Source organism: Salvia hispanica, unplaced genomic scaffold (assembly GCF_023119035.1).
Source record: "Salvia hispanica cultivar TCC Black 2014 unplaced genomic scaffold, UniMelb_Shisp_WGS_1.0 HiC_scaffold_330, whole genome shotgun sequence".
NCBI classification, from domain to species: Eukaryota; Viridiplantae; Streptophyta; class Magnoliopsida; order Lamiales; family Lamiaceae; genus Salvia; species Salvia hispanica.
Window position 1 is genome coordinate 17,216 of NW_025952059.1, and position 14,461 is coordinate 31,676.

Below are 14,461 nucleotides of genomic sequence, written 5' to 3' on the forward strand. Positions count from 1 at the left end.
AATAACTACAAACTTTTAGGAATACAAAATTCTTGTAGTAGTTGAATTTAAAAGAAAATAACTACAAACTTTGAAAAATACAAAATTCATAAGTTATACATATTAAATTTTTTATCCATCCACAATAAGTCAATAACCATCAAAATTCATAAGTTCAAACATTTATCCTTTATAAATATCACAATTCAATAATTCATAAGAATCAAGATCTAACAATAATATCATCAAAAAATCAAAATTATAAATATCACAAGTCAATGAAATTAAAATTTAATTAAAAAATTAAATTACATATCTTATATGCTAACTATTAAGTATTAATTAAATTATAGTTAAGAAGTTAAATTACATTTAGTTATAATAAAAATATAATTTATTAATTTTAAAAAATAAATCGGATAATTCAGGTATACTGGATCGGATATCGGATAACCCGATACCCGAGAATCCAAAATTCTCACTACCCGATTCCGATCCGATACCGAAAAATCGGGTTTGGGTATCCAATTATCCAATTTTTCGGGTTTGGATATCGGGTATCCAATACCCGATATCCATTTTGACAGCCTACGTGTGCATATTAAAGTCTGAATTATATATGAATTTATATAAATATAAATCTTTAAATTTGGAACCATGATTTTTCATATCGGAGCTTACATTTGATCCCACACGGATAGCGGCCCAATATAATTAGATGGGGGTAGTCTTTTTCATAATTTCCATTTTGAGTGTTTTACGGTGTTTTTTTTCATTTAAACGAAAATTAGAATTTTATAATTCTAACTTTATGTTATGTTTTTGTGTTCGTGTTGTGTTTGATACATATAAATGGTTTAATTAACTAATACATTACCAAAAAGATTGCAAAATTTTAAGATTCCATACAATTGTATCATTCTTGGATATCACTTCATTTTTATATTAGACCAAGTTAATCAGGAGATGGATGCAAAATTGGCTCTAAAAAGAGTATAGAATAGTAACTGGGTGTTTAACACAAGTTATAGAGTGAATTGTGGTGTAGAGTATATATTTTCCTCCACTCATGCACTTTTTAGGTGATTTAATGAGTTTGTCAAAGTTTTGAAGTGAAAACATATTAAAACGAGCTTAAATTGAATTCAAGGAGTCAAGACTGTAAGTTTTCCGGACCCGCGATCGGAATGCCCGATCGAGCATTTTGCTTAAAAACCATGGAGTCTAGAGAGTTCGCTCGGATGGGGTGTTTTCCATTCGAAGAAACACCCGATCGGGTATTTTGTTGAAGAATTGTGAGTAGTGAAAATGCCTGATGTCGATGTTTCTTAACTTACATATCGATTACCCGATGGGCAATTACCATCGAAAAGTTAGGGTTTTGAATTTTGTAAAGAAATAAAGCTGAAACAGAACGGAATTTAACATAGTAGTAATTTTTTTATTCCACAAAAAGCGAAACAAGAGTTATTTATATAATACTTACATCTTTCAACAATGACTTCACTTTTTTAATAATGTATAAATACTTAATAAATAGAATTTTGTTCTAAATTTATTTTTGTAATGGTATATATGTACTTATTAAATGGAATTTGGTTCTACATTTATCATAAATCCATGTATTCTCCAATAAATTAAAACATAAACACTTAGATTTAACCCTGAATAGTAGAGAAAAGTTATATGGAATATAGAATGATGTGTATATAGTTTCTAAAATTAATATTAATAGAATTTGAGGCATTTTAATTGTTATGTTGAATAATATTACAAATAATATAAAGTATAAATTTCAGTACTCATTTTGAAATGAATCAAACTTTTGTAGCTAACTTAAAATATCTATTATGGTAACTATTAATAAAATTAACTCATGTATAATATTGTTTTACAGTTTATAATTTTTCATAATCCTACAAAATAACATGATAAATCTTTGTGAACAATAAAATGAGGAAAATATAGAAAAACAACATGCGCCAATAAAGTTATACTCCCTCCGTCCACGAAAATTGTCTCGTATGACCGGGCACGGGTTTTAAGAAATGTAATAAATCGAATAAAAAGCTAGTAGATGAGGCCCTACTTATGTATATTAGTTTTATAATAAAATGTGAAAGAGAATGTGTCATGGAATGTGAGGCCACTACCAAAATGAAAGTGAAATGGGACAAAATTTTGTGACAGACGAAATGAAAAACGCGACAAATTTTCGTGACGGATGGAGTATAGATATTTGGGCCAATATAGTAAAAGTCAAAGTTTCCACAATATGGGCCAATAAGGTTAAGCTCAACTTTGTTCCCGGGCTTGCTTTAAAGCGAGATGGGGAACATAATACCCCACTACACATAGCGGCCTCTGAAGGCCAACTAAACATATGCAAAATGCTGGTGAGAGCGCGGCCAGAAGTGTGTTTTGAAGCAAATTATTTCGGCATGAACCCAGTTTATGTCGCAGCGATGATAGGGAGCTCACTGTCCTCAGCTATCTTCTACAAGAGACAAATGTTTCCGCAGCTAGGCGTAAGCTCGCCTCCGGAGATCCTATTCTGCATTTGTGCATCAATCATAACCAATTAGAATCGTTTAAGATTCTAACATTGTTCATGCCGTTGTTCTGGTTGCACAAACTTGGATAGCATTGTACCAATTTCTTGGTTATATGCATTGTCATATTCTGAGTTGCCTAATTTGTTGATCCGTAGCTTTTGCACTTTCTTTTGTACCACCGGGTAGTGAATGAAGCTGGATCGCGCGTTGATGGAGATGGGAACACTGACAGAAAGTGCAAAAGCTACATGTTTTGATTTTGATTTTATATTTCTCTGTTTTGGTTTTATAAAACCATAAACACATGTTTTTTATTGCTAGAAATTTTTTTTAAGGAAATTTAACAAAACCCCACCCATGGAAAAAATTTGATTTTTAAGAAATTTTGTGGCAATGTAAAATAAAAAAATAAAAATAGCAGCGAGTGCAAGATGAATAGGAAATGTAAATTTATGGATCACCAAAAGTGATGATGCATAGCTAATAAGAAATGCCGGTATTATAAACCACATGCCGGTATAGAAATCAAATTTTTTCCATGGTTAGGGTTTTGTTAAATTTCCTTTAAAAAAAGAGTGAACTTCAAAATAGTCCTTGAACTATGGGTTTATCTCGAAAATTCCCTGGACTTTAAAAATATCACCGAGTCCCTGGACTAAGGGTTAATATCAAAACGTATTTTGAGACGAAAATGCCCTTTTGAGGGGTTTGAAGGGTTTAGGCATTTGCTTTTTACGCTTTTAACATTTTAAATCGATATTATTTTAGTTATGCACTAAATCGATATTATTTCAAAATTATCATTCTTCTTCCTTTGTCATCCTTCACTTTGTTTCTTTATTTCAATATTAGATTTAATTTTACAAAATTAAATTTTAAATTTCAATTTTTAAATATCAATAAATTTTTTTAATTAAAACTATTAATTCATGGAAACTATAAATATTGATTAAAACTATTAATTTTTGTTATTTAATATAATATTAAGTGAATTGAAGAAGTACGTAAAAATAATATTAATCGTGATGGAAAAATAAGATATTCTATTTAGCCTTCGTTCGGTTGTTATAATTGCTTGTGATTGAATATTATGAAGTCGACTAAAAATTTTGTATAGGAGTATTTTTGTTGAAATTTTCTAGTCATTTTGATTGATTGTTTTCAAATTAATAAACGAAAATTATAGTAGTCTTACATTAGACGCATATTTATTTTGAATAAATCGGTTATATTGTCTATTTATGATTAAAGCTATTAAATATTGATTAAAACTAAGACGTTGTTATATCTTATTGATTAAATATTAGACACTATCAAATATTGATTATGACTAATAATTTTTATAATTAAAAAATTTATTGATAGTTAAAATCTGAAATTTAAAATTTAATTTTGTAAAATTAAATCTAATATTGAAATAAAGAAACAAAGTGAAGGATGACAAAAGGAAGAAGAATGATAATTTTAAATAATATCGATTTAAGTACATAACTAAAATAATATCGATTTAAAATGTTAAAAGTTAAAAGACCAGATTGCCCAAACCCCCAAAACCCCTCAAAAGGCATTTTGCCTCAAAATATCGTTTTGATATTAACCCTTAGTCCAGGACTACTGGTGATATTTTAAAGTCCAGGACCATTTTCGAGATAAACCCATAGTCCCGCGACTATTTTTGAAGTTCACTCTAAAAAATTTCTAGCAATAAAAAACATGTGTTTATGGTTTTATAAAACCAAAACACAGAAATATAAAATCAAAATAAAAACATGTACCTTTTGCACTTTCTGTCAGTGTTCCCATCGCCATGAACGGCGCGATCCAGCTTCATTCACTATCCGGTGGCACAAAAGAAAGTGCAAAAGCTACGGATCAACAAATTAGGCAACTCAGAATATGACAATGCATATAACCAAGAAATTGGTACAATGCTATCCAAGTTTGTGCAACCAGAACAACGGCATGAACAATGTTAGAATCTTAAACGATTCTAATTGGTTATGATTGATGCACAAATGCAGAATAGGATCTACCGGAAACATTTGTGTCTCTTTGTAGAAGATAGCTGAGGACAGTGAGCTCCCTATCATCGCTGCGACATGAACTAGGTTCATGCCGGAATAATTTGCTTCAAAACACACTTCTAGGCGCGCTCTCACCAGCATTTTGTATATGTTTAGTTGCCGCTATGTGTAGAGTGTAGTGGGTATTATGTTCCCCATCTCGCTTTGAAGCAAGCCTGGGAACAAAGCGGAGCATAACCTCCATCAATTTTGAGAAGAGGTCAAACAACTCCTCCGAGTTGCCATTTGTTGCCGCGGCAATTAATTTATCCTTGATCTCTTTTCGGTTCATTCTGTACAAAGTCTAAACAAATCAAGAATCAGAATGGGATATTCTGCAAAATTCAATCCAACATCAAACAAAAACAAATCTAGCTAGCTAGTGATCCTAAAATAAGGATCGTTGTTGGAAATCGAAAAAAAGACACAAATAGAATGCTATGCTTGCCTTAATGCCTTGTCCAGGGAGGAAGAGGATGACGCCTTCTTGTACCCTCGTCTAAAAAAATTGGGAGTAGAGTGAGAATTGGGGTGGCCAATACTTTAATTTATAGTACTAATGATTTGTTGTAATAATTTCATATTCATAATTTTATTTTTGTAATCACTAATTTGTTATATTTAATTATACACATTAATCAAATTTGTTATCTTACACATTTATCAGATTATCCAAATTTGTTATATTTGATTATACGTGTTAATCTATGTATTCAAATTTGTTTATCAAATAATAAGAATTGATATTCCTTAGTAATAGAAACTCAACTAATTTGCATTTTTTGTTTTAATTCTTCTATATCCACTCATAATTAACCAAGTGATTGCTTTGTTATCCTCTTGCTTCGCCAAATTTCAGAAATTACACTCATTGATGATTAAATAAGATAATAATTCCAAATATTCCAGCTAATTAATTAGTTCGTGCATGGACAACGACTGAAATTAAAAAATCATACTACATAGTATTCATTTTAAATATTTTTATTTCACCACACTTCCTTCTTTTATGTCAATAATCAATTTTTTTAGAATTCATTATTCCTCCACTCCTAAGCCAAATTTCATTCACAAATATTTTTGTAATACAGTTTTAGTAAATGAAATTTAAAATATTATTTTACGCTTGAAAATATGTTTGAAATGAACCAAATTCTCACATTAAATTTGTAATTTAAAAGTGATATTATGTATAGTGTAGTGATCAAATTTACATAATTTAATACGCACGAAGATTTTGAGAGATTAGCAATCGGGTGTCGTCGATATGAATCTTATTTCAGTTATAAGAATAAAAAAATTATGATTATTCAAATTTTTAGTAGTAGTAATATTTTATCATACGCGTAAGATGTGCGTTTATTCACTAATTTCCAATTTGGTTTTTAATTAATTTGCTTTTTTGTCCACTCTTCATTAAGTTAAGTGTTTGGTTGATTAAGCCAAGCTAATTACATGTCTCACACTTTCTTGATTCCCATTATTTTGCAGTATATGACCTCGATTATTCTCTATTTAAGATGAGACATTTCTTAGTCGCCAAGTTTTAGGAGTTATTGATTAATGTGGTTAATTGGAAGAAAATGAGTGGTTGTAAGTATTAAATTGGAGAGAAAAAGAGAGTTCGAATATTTAATTGAATGGAGAAAAAGTGGTTAGATTTATTAATTGGAGAGAGAAAGTTATAAACTAAAAAGGAAAACGTGTCATCTTAAGTTTGACGGAAATAGTACTACTATAGTATATCGACGGTTTGAATACGAAACACCTACGGCTACTCCCTTTTAGTGCAGTTTTTTTAAGCTAACAGTCTATAATACTCCCTCCGTCCCCATTAGAGTCACACTTTGACCGAGGCACGGATTTTAAGAAATACTCCCTCCGTCCCAACATAAGCGACTTACTTCTTTTGGGCAGGAATTTAGGTAGTGTTGTTTAGTGGTGTAAAAGAGGTTGCTAATAAAGTAGATTAAGTGATGTGAAGTATTTTTATTTTTGAATTTAAAATGGATAGAATAATTGATTGTTTTAACATTATTTATTTAGCTCTACTTATTTTAAGTTGTGCATATTTCTTATTAGTTGTACTGATGTTAAAATAATCGAACTAAATGTAAATTAAAAATTGAAATTGTTTGTACATTAAAATAATCAAACCAAATGTAAATTAAAAATTAAAATTGTTTATACATTAAATTAAAAATTGAAATTGTTTATACATTAAAATATTCAAACCAAATGTAAATTAAAACTGAAATGGTTGATTCACATCAAACGTTGGCCATACAAAAACATGGCTTTGCAAATTCACTAAAAATCTGCCATTAAAATAATCGGAGAAAAAGGTAAATGGAAATTTGAAATTTTTGATTCACAATAGGGGCGGGAGGGGAGGGGTGGAAAATTCTTGCTTTTCTTTTTCCTTGTACCACCGTGAGAGATTCTTATACCGCCACCGCCACCGCAGTAAGGATTTATAGCATCCGGGGACATATGACAAGATAGGGCGAGTGAGGGGCGTCGAGGGTTAACCCACCCGTCGCGGATGGGTTAGGTTCGTCACTACCGCAGATTCGTCGGAAGCCATTGATTGAGTGAGAATTTGAAAGAGAAATGCTAGATCTAGGGTTTTTTTTCCGAAGAGGCGGCTATAGAGAAAAGAGAGATTGAGTGGGAAGAGAGAGAGGCGTAAAAGAAAGTGATTTTGGATTTGGAGTGTTGGGTACAGAAAATTTTGGAATACATTATATTAATGCTAATTGTAATAAGGGCATTAATTAAACTTAATCTAAATCATGTTTGAAATCCCTAATTTTTACTATAAATAGAAATGAGTCATGTATGTTGGGACACCCCAAAAAGGAATACGATGCTTATCTTGAGACGGAAGGAGTATAAAGAAAAGTTGGTTGAAAAAGTTATTGAATGAGGACTATTTTTTTACATTGGTTTTATAATAATTATAATAAACGTGAATGAATGAGTTAGTGGACGTGGGACCTCCTATTATTTATGGTAAAAATGAAGTTGCCTCTTAATTGGAGACTGATCCAAATGAAAAGGTATAACTCTTAATCGGGGACGGGACAGAGAGAGTAAAAAAGAGCACGTCAAATCATCTAATCATTGCAATCATAAACAATAAGTACAAGAAGCAAATGGGCAAAGAGGAGAGATTGGTGATGATTGGAGAAATTTGAGAAACAATTCTACTATTCTAGTACATCTGCATATTTAAACCAAAAAATGTACACGTAATAAAACCAAAACAACAAAATGTGGCCGATCAAAGTTGACTGACAACTACAAAAACATCCTTCTACGTTTCGGCCAACTACACAGTTATCTTACAGATGTCTGCTTTCCTCATCCTTCCCTTCTTTTTTTTTTACGCATTTTCTTTTCTATCTTCTGCGAAAGTATACTACCAATTTTTCCCCATTTACAGATACAACAGATTTCCATATTTTTCTTTCTTTTTCCCTCCAGATGGATGGATAGATTTTCTGAGAAATGCAGTGTCAAAAATATCCTATACCTCCCGTTTCAGTATATAACAACTCGGAGGAGTCCTGGCTGCGGCTCTGAATAATCGAGGCCCTCCTCCTCCAGCAAGTAGCGCTGAACCGCAGTCGGGAGTCTAGCAGGCGTGCGAGCCCCCTTGTGTGGTGACCAGTCCCTACGCATATGTAGACAAGCAGTCTTTGATCCATCGATCTTGCTGCGTTCTTCATCACCGCCAGTTCACGCTTGAGGACATGAATAGCTTCACTCACGTGTAGACCGTGCAGATCAATCATCTGTTCCCTCCCGTTTGTTTGAATGTCTGAATTCCTGCAAAAATAGTGAATCATGGATCATGCAACGATGGACAATAGATAGGATAAGAGCTTTCAACTAGGTAATAATACAGGAACAAGATAACATTGGGAAGCTTTCATATGGTGAAGAACAACAAACCTCTGGCGAAAAATGCTTTCTTGTGCCTTCCCGTGAGCTGCTTTCATGTGCATATTGTGCAGCTGTCCCTTAATGCTCAACTCCTTGGCTAAGGCCTTGTTACCAACGAGGTACGCTTGCCGTGCCTAATCTCACATTGAATATGTCAGATATGATCAATGGAAGCACATTGTGGTTACTGATTCATATATAAAATCCTCATTTACAAAAGAAGCTGAGTAGCTATGGGCTACAGGTATAAATAGCCAGATCAAATTCATAACCCCACCCCCAAAGAGAAATGATGAACCTTGAAAAAAAAGACAACTGAAAACTTAGTCGATTGCACAAGTTCCACAACTCGAGCTCCCATCTAGGGAAGTATACAGCCAGACAAAACCAATGTTCATTGCACCCCTAGTCCGCACATAACGAAGATATTAGCATATTCCTATTCATCAAGAGACGTAACAAAAGCGTATCATTTTGTTTTTCATTTTCTGTTCTTTCTTTGAATTCCAACCTTATACATCCGCAGACAAGACATACCTGCTCAAAGTATACATTGCGCACGCGTGCATGATCACGAGCTTCCCCGCATTTCAGAGTATATATTTGCTGCCAGCTCAACAAAGTTAAAGCATATACACTTGCAGAATACACACTCCAACAATTAAAAATATTAAAAGAATGCAAAACTGGAAAAGCAACATTTCCCATGACCATTACCGACTGCATCTCCAGTTTCAAGCCAGACAGGAGATGAGCGAGCTGATCCTCGGCTTTGGAACCTATCACCATAGATGCCCCTCCCTGACCACTGTTGTATGAGCTTGCTAGTACTTGGGAACTTCGGCTTGATCCAATGCTTGCATCTGAAGAGCCATTTTTCTCATATTTCCACATGCTTGAATCTTGAGGTACCATTTTCCTGACAGCGAAGCAAAATCAGTAGCACCCCTTGATGGAACAAAGGAATTGGATCTGAACAGCAACGAGCCTAGCTTTTCTGGAGAGCGATAGGCACTGCCATTTTGGGGAATAACTAACTCGGTTTGACTATCGATCACAGAGAGTGCAGGAAAATCCATCGAATTAAGATTTGGTGCAGATACAGTTTTTGAAGGCATGGTCTGATTCAAGCCACCATCAACCTGAAGCTGCAAAACACAAAGCAATATACACTTAATTCTACAAAGAAATATGTTTATACATCAATTATAGATAAATATTTTTGAGTATTGAATAACTAATTAACACTTACAGCCAATACATTAAGTTGGGACTGATGATAATAAACTTCCATATCTAATGTTTTGGGCTGAAATTGGTAGGCTAAGCATTCTAATTGTTTGTTAAGTGTAGTGACATAATTTACAGAATGCATGCATAACATTGCATCCATACCTCAAGCTGAGTCAGCATCTCAATTGTCAGGTTTAGATCGCCTCCGTTTGCAAAATAAACCTCTGTGAGACTTTCAGCTGCAAACCAGGGAATTGTGAAGCTAGGAACTCTAGAGGGCTCACATCTGAACTATCCAGCATTAATTGCTCACTTGACATGTCAGCTAGAAGACCATGTCTTGGATTCCCAACATCAGTTCCTTCTCTTGGAACAAGTTGATCGTTGCTGACAATCTGTTGGTCCCAAGGCTTAGAGAGTGATGAATGATAACTTGTAGGCGACAGGTATTCCCCATAGGAAGAGACTGGATATCTCAGCTGTTCAGTATGATTGTTTCCATTTACAGGGTGAAGAGATAACCCTTGTTGTTCCTTCAACATAAAACCACTACCTATTGAAGAAGAAAATCTTGAACTTTCGTTGTCATCAGTCAAAGATAGGCTTGAAAATGATAAGCTATTGGCCCCTTGATTATCATCGATACCCATGACCTTAAAGTCGGGAGTAATATCATCAGGGAGCTGATTGCGCCAGTATTGCTGAGCTTCCTCATCAGAGTCATTTGAGGCTGACGACTCTACTCTGTCTAATATTCCTTTCCCCGGGCCAGGAGCTGCGGAGGTAACAAATTTTGAGGATGCCTCAGCACCGTTAGAGCCAGCTACAGGCGACCTTAGAAAAAATGGAACAAATTCTGTGGCGTTGGGGTTCAAAGTTAGTTTTGAAGAACCAAGATTTTTGTCGCCAGAAGGTCCCTTTCCCGACAAGTACATTGTATTTTAGCTTCACTCTAGTGTTTCAGATAAACAGAAAATGGCTCTACCATCTACACTTAAAAGAGATAAGGAAAGAAATATCTTGATTGAACAACTGAAGTCGTAGTATTGAATGTGGATCACCCAAACCCTGCAAATGAATAAGTCACCCAAATTAGCAAGTTAGCTGATGGACAAAATTCATTCTTTCCTTCTTTTAGAAACACAAAAGCACAAACAAACAATGATGATATAATATGTTCAACGACATGTGAATAACATGGATTCATGATGCGACAGAGTCCACAATTCGTTACAGTAAACATCTGCATTCACTGTAAAAACAATTACAGAATCTTGAAACGAAAACACAGTTTTATACAATGAACTGTAATAATAACACAAGCATCAATGAACTTGAGTTATTTTTCCTCTTTTGAGAGGCAAGAACAACTATATTTAGAAAACCACATATAAAAAGGCACACACTATAACAGTAACCAAAAACTATCATCTTTATTACAGATAAAAACATAATAATGAAAATATCAATTACACAAAATTGAAAACCTTTTCATCTACAGACAGCTGACAAATTCATCATCAGTCATGGAGTAGCACACCTTAAATATTGCTAAAATTCTAAATATTTCAGCAGCCAAACAATAAAACAAGATCAATCAAAGAAAAGGCACAAATAGCTTTAAACTTCAGTCAGAAAACTTATCATCACAGATCTCTCAAAATCTGAGCCATACAAAAAGAGATGAAAAGGCAGCTATCCGAACATTCTTCAGCGCATAAAACAAGATCTAGATTTCTATCTGAATATACCTTTGCGCAGCCCTGTGGTAAAGGAAACCATGTCGAATGCATCCATAACCACACAAAAAAAAAAAAAGGAAAATGATGGGATTTTGTAGAGATTCAGAGCTTAAAATGAGTGAAATTTTAGAAAACAGTTAGTCCTCAAACATCACTATTGATTGGCTCGTCGATTCCGTTTTTCCAAATTAGTAAATTTTTCACGATTCTTGAGGCTGTGAACTGAAGCAGAGGAGAAGAGGGTGTGTCTACTTCTCTCTCTATCTTTCTATCTACCCCGTTCATTTCTCTCTTCTTTCCTTCTCCACTCTATTCCGTTTTTCCCTTTTTGCCCCTTTGCCTTTTACTTTTACGTCGTAAAAGTTGATCGGTATTCTTTTTTAATCGCTCAAGCAAAGTTGAATCATTCTTTTTTAATAAAAGGCAAAATATCAATCATTTCTTATTTTATTAATTTTTACTTTCTCTCTTATCTTTCTCTTTTTTTAAATTTTTTATTTATTTAATATAAATTCTTATCTTCATATCAAACGTTTTGTCTCAATTTTATTAGGACGGAGGGAGTACTTTTTCTCTGAATAAGCGATTTAAGGTTATAAATTGTTTGCCAAATTTATTTGATATATTATTTAATTATTCTTTCCATATTAATGAACATGTTCTTTCCATGTTTGAGAATTATGAACCTATTTGCTTCTTTCCATATTAATGAACATGTTCTTTCCATGTTTGAGAATTATGAACCTATTTGCCCTTCTAGCACCCTTGTACTATTATTAAAAATGAAAACTTACTAGTACTACGATTATAAATTTATAGATTAACTATCATGACATGTAAAGTGAGAAACTACATATGTATTCTCTACCTTCCATAAAAATAGGGAGTTGGAGACAGCATGAATTTTAACGTCAGATTAATAAAATAAAAAATATATAAAAAGAAAAATAGATTGAAGTATTGTTATTGGAAAATGTAGATCATGAAGAGAAATTTAAAAAAATTTATAAAAATAAATTTATTTTTTAAACGGATTATAAAAAAAAAACTATTTTTATGGGTATGATATATATTACTCCACTAAATGTGATAATGTTTTCTTTGCTTCTCTAATTTATACTGGTCACTGTTATCATACTACAAATTTACTATAAAAAGAATTCGTGGACCAATTTTTAGATTGAGATGTGAAGTGGCCTTTTTATAATAATAAAAAAACTATTATACTGATTTTCATAGTTTCTAAGAATCGTATTATTGATTTCACAATTTCAACAAATAAATATTGTGTGGGCTATAAAAGTCATATCAAGCATCAACTCCTAATTTATCATATCGACATTTAGCAATAAGAATATTTTATGTTTGTTGAAGGGATAAACATCCACCTAATTCCCACGTAGTCAACTAGGTGAAACGTATAAATTAGGAAATCATTAATTTCTAAACCGAAATATTCCCATTATATTGAAATGTTTTATTATTTGTGAATACATATATTAAAAAGTTATACTCCAATTATAAAATATTAGAATAATCTAAAAGAGAACATAAGTCAGTGATAAAACAAAAGAAAACACAAATAATATAAAAATATTTCCACTCGCTAACTCTACGATTGGTAATTATAAAAATTTATACGTAGATTTGAAAAAATTATTCCTAAAAATCGTTGGAATAGATTTAATATTGTTATGTGCTCTAAAAATAGGAAGGTACAAGCTGATTAGCGGAGAGTGACACTTTGGCGGTTTTTGGAATAGTGTTGGTACCACACGTTGAAAGCATGAGGGCTTCCTTGGTTTGTTTTTTAGGTTCTGGGCCCAATCACAGCTGGCAATGGCACTGAATAAGACTTTGTGTCTAAAAGTGAAAATATATAGTTGATTTCTGACCAATCAATATTTGAACAAGATCAATATTCATAAGAGACGTCAAAATATTTGAACAAGACTTTGTGTCTCTTTGGTCCTAATCTAACCCTTCTTTCCCCCTCTAATTTTATTTAATTTTACTCGTCTCTTTGGTCCTGAGTTTAACCAAAAATATTGTTAAACACCAAGCTTTTTTAATAACAAAAATTTAAAAAAAATTTAAATTTAAAAATAAGTTAATATAAAATTTAAAAAGAAAAACTTATCAATTTTTTTTAAAATGAAAGTTATAAACCTAGAGCATGATTTGTTTGCGGCGTGAATTTCTAAAAAAAAGGATAATATCTGACTTGATTGAAGCGAATAATTGGTTATAACAAACAATTGGGTAGATTTTAAAATAGTTTATTTAACTCGTTTATTGGAATTGAAATGTTATGTTTGTGTAAATTGTGACCAAAGTCTTTTTCAAAAATATTGATTGGTGTTTCGATATTTTAATTTTTTGCCTTTAACATATAATATTATAAATACCACAATGTAATATGCATTTAAAAAGTTTGGATGGATTTTGACATATTGGATGATAGTTATAGGCATTTGCATTTTTTTAGTGGTTTTTTATAGATATAGGTTTTGATTTAATTATATATATAGTTTATGGGTTTTTTTTTTTGCATTATAGAAAATTTATGTTTATAGTCTTTTCAACAATATAAAAATGCCCCCTTTATATATTATATGTTGGGGAAATCCTCATAATTTCCAAAATATATATTGCATGGTAGTGTTTACATGTTATGTTAATGCCATTTGCGAAAATTAAAAACTTGTATCAGTTAATTATACCCCCATGCTCCCTCATAGGTTATGACAAATTTTAATGGATCGAATGCAACCCAAAACCACATAAAATGTGCCTTTAGAGCTAGCTTAATTCTTTTTAAAGTACTATTCGATGCATATTGTAAAATTATGGAGTCAAAAGACTAAAAGTATTCTCCTCATTTTCCTAATTGAATCTTTTTTAAATATAGCAATAATTGTTTTCCCCTTTCCCAATG

At 32.3% G+C, this 14,461-nt stretch overlaps 1 pseudogene; it reads right to left on the minus strand.

Moving 5' to 3' along the window:
- Positions 1-7,756: 7,756 nt before the first annotated feature.
- Positions 7,757-11,686, minus strand: LOC125198945 (annotated as a pseudogene).
- Between the last annotated feature and the right edge of the window lie 2,775 nt (positions 11,687-14,461).